At 36.4% G+C, this 3,778-nt stretch overlaps 1 pseudogene; it reads right to left on the bottom strand.

Annotated features, from left to right (window-relative positions):
- Window positions 1-1,937: 1,937 nt before the first annotated feature.
- On the bottom strand, window positions 1,938-3,552 carry LOC121756024 (annotated as a pseudogene).
- Window positions 3,553-3,778: the final 226 nt, after the last annotated feature.

Here is a 3,778-nt window from a genome sequence, read left to right as displayed (position 1 = left end):
TTTCTATATGGGCCTATAGAGAAAAGAATAAAAATCAATGCCAACAACCTCACAGGCCCAAATGGCCCATCCCGTGTAATATTTATTTTTGAACTTTCAACAATTTTTGTTTATGAATTTAAATATAATTATTTGTAAAGTACTCGACTATTAATTTTATCCATTTTTGCAACCAAATATGATTCTAGTCAATATTCGTAGTGACATGGATGATCGGAAAAGTGAGGTGAAAAAAGATTTTGCAAAATCAGATGAATTAATAGCTTATACTACTATACAAAATATTCCCCATGGCTACGTTAAAACAATTAAAACACCTCACAAAATATACCATTGTCACAAAAGTATTCCACGGTTTTTTACATAGAAATTGAATGTAGATTATCTAAAATTGGCCAATTGCTACTAACTACTCTACTTTATTCTCCAAAATGATCATCCCATTTTGCCACCTCTACAAGTAATTGTTTGTTACATAGAGAATAAAAGTAATGTAAGAATTTGGAGAAATTTAAACGAGCATCAAGGGTTCGAATCTCACTACGAGTTTGAGCCGTGGATCGGCCTCACAACAAGCAAGCTTAAGGGAGTCGAATCTGGTGAAGATACACATTGTAATGGAAAGGTAGCAAAGACAATAAACTAGCACTAAAATTCTAGTATTGTTTAGTTTCTTAAATTCTATCATTAGTTGTTGTAAGAAGATGAAAGAGTTGTGGTATTTGTGTTACTCAATTCATCCAACAATTCCAAATAATTTTATAATCGTATAGCCAATATGATATGCAAACAAGTGTGCCCAAAACAAGTTTGCAATTAATTAAAAGATGTGAATATATAGGAATGTATTTTAATTTTATGGTAGTTTCTTGATAGTTAGGCCCTCCACAATGGAGCGCCCTAAGGCGCACCCTATGGCGCGCCACGTCATCAGTTTTATCCTCCTACCCCCACCTGCAGTGGGGCGCCCTAAGGCGCGCCCTATGCATTTTTTTAATTGAATATTTAAATAACTACAAAAATTGAGAAAAAACTTCAATTCATTTATAAAAATTAATACATTACAATACGAATTAAAAAAACACGCAAACTCAGTGACGGCGGTTACGGGTCCACACTTCTTCAATCATGTCGTTCATGAGCTGAGCATGGTCTTGTTGGTTGAACATTGAGGCTGTTAATTATACTTGTTGCGAACACTAGGCCACCATTTTTCAAAAACGTTGAGTGGGGAAACAAGTCCATAGATATTTGGTCAGTTGTCAAAGGTATATTCTCTAACCCAAGAATCTGTGTAGCCATAGTTGTTCATTTTTCAAATAACGACTTCCATATCATCCGAAACATCGCATAAACATAGGTGATCCTCCAAAATACCTAGCTCATATTTATGTATATTTCTTCCAGGGAAAGGAGCAAGAGGAACAGAAGAATTGGTATAGAGCTCAATTTCAAGATCAAAATAACCCACCAAGCACATGTAGCGTGCTTGGTGGTACTACCGCCACGCTTCTCCACAACCCTCCACTTCCTATAGTGTATATATAACGAGATCAATATATGTTTATCACCTTATAAAATCTTATATTGTCCGCTTATTTTGCTCACTCCCAAAGCAAGGGCTTTTCCTTCAAAGAATGCCAAAAGGCTCGCAGGCCCAAATGGTCCATCCCATCTAGTAACATTTATTTTGCTTTCTCTTTTCTTTTAAGGAAAATGTTACGAACACAAATATCGACCATAATTCTATAAGGTTACAAAATCAGATAAATTAATAGCTTATACTACTATACAAATCATTCCCCGTGGCTAAAGCTAAAACACACACTGCTCAAAATGTACCATTGTATCAAAAGCATTCCATGATCAACATGGTTTTTTACATAGAGAGTAACTATAGATTATCTAAAATTAGCCAAACTTATATGCATAGCTACTAACTAAGAAGAGCATATACTTATATTTTCTGAATTGATCAACCCATTTTGCCACCTCTACAAATAATTGTCTGTTACACAGAAAATGAAAATAATGTAAGAATTCGGAGAAATATAATCGAGCATCAAGAATTCAAATCTCACTATCGGCCTCACAAGCAAGCAAGCTAAGTGAGTCGAATTCAGTGAAGAAACACATCGTAATGGAAAGACAACATTTAAATTTTATTGTTTTCTTTCTTAAATTTTATACTCCCTAATCTTAAAGTATTCAAAACCATGTAATCTATAGAGCAACAACACTTGTTCATTTGATGAGATTAACAATAATACATAGGAAAATTTAAAGAATTACTCCCTCCGTCCCATTAAATATGCAACATTTACTTTTCGTCACAAGATTTTATATAGTGTTGTTCTGTGAGTTAATGAAGAGAGTAAAGTAAGAAAGAAGAAAAAGTAGAGAGAAAAACGTTACATTTTTAATGAGCAAACCAAAAAGGAAGAAGTTTCATTTCTAATGGGACGTAGGGAATACATGATTAAGCAAGTTCATAACTATCAATCAATTCAACTTACAAAGTATCAAGAAATGAAACAAAGAAGAGGAGAAAATGACTTACTCTTTGTGAAATTCTTAAAGCTGTCGAATTGAACCCGAGTTCTAAGAAGCTCCAAATCCTTAGCAAACTGCATCCTCTTTTCCTCAAAACTCCGCCATCTGCCGCTGCTTTGCCGCCTCGACTTTCTCGTAGATCTCCGCCTCCGACAACATCCCGTACCCTTCCCGCGTCCCCGTCCTCCCCGCCGGCGCCTTCCTCTTCTTAGCCACCGCCCCGGCCGCGGCCGCCGCATGACCGAGAAGTTTCGCTCCGCCACGCTGATGTGGCCAGACCGCTTCGACCTGGGCCCCACCGGCACCGACTAGGGGAGGCGGCTCGGGGAGGGATCCGTACTCCGGCGGCCGGTCGCCGGAGAAATTTTCCGGTGACCTGAAACCGGCGCCGGAGAGATGGTCGGATACGGAGATGGGGAGATTTTCCGGCGGCGGTGACGGTGGCGGAGGGATATAATTTTGAAAGATGGGAATGTGTAAAGAATTGAAATATTTGGGCTTTTTCAGAATTGCAGGACCAGTTTTGTGGCCTTTCTACTTATTATCGCCGAATAAATATTTTATTTGCTTTTTCTTTTTTTCGAATGTATTTGTAATGTCGTATTCTTGGTTTACGTTGGGTTATGATTTAGTTAAAATATTTGTAATCGAAATATTAGTCACCGTAATATTTGAAAAGCAATTTAAACTTTATGGACAGTTCCAATAAGATTTCATTCTTGAACAAAAATCCATTTTTTGATTTATTTCATGTATTCCATGACCAGAACAAGGGAGGGAAGGTATAGTAATGCTATGAATGACCCAATATCGAATACTGGTAATAATATCCGCAAAAGAAGTCTTTTAAACCAGATCAAATAAAATTTGAGGCTTTGCAATTGGAATCTAAACGGGCCTCAATTGTGTAAATAAAATGTGCAGAAATTAGATGTAAGTTAGCCCATTCCTCTTCAATTTTTTGTAAATATTTACTGTGTAAAGGCCCACATTAGACATAGATGTCTCAATACTTAGATATAGGGTGAAAGGAATTTGGTTTTGGGAGAAATTTTGATACTTTACTTCTACAATGAATTTTAATTAACCAAGACTCTATACTAGATACATGGCGATTCGAGAAAGAAGACAAAAAGATAACACGAGAAGGTGCTTATAATTCACTATAATCCATACATTTAAACTAAAAACTTGAAATTTTGATATCGAAAACAAATCATATTTC

The sequence above is a fragment of the Salvia splendens genome, chromosome 11 (genome assembly GCF_004379255.2).
Source record: "Salvia splendens isolate huo1 chromosome 11, SspV2, whole genome shotgun sequence".
NCBI classification, from domain to species: Eukaryota; Viridiplantae; Streptophyta; class Magnoliopsida; order Lamiales; family Lamiaceae; genus Salvia; species Salvia splendens.
The sequence above is the reverse complement of the archived record's forward strand: the minus strand, read 5'-3'. Positions and strand labels throughout refer to the sequence as shown.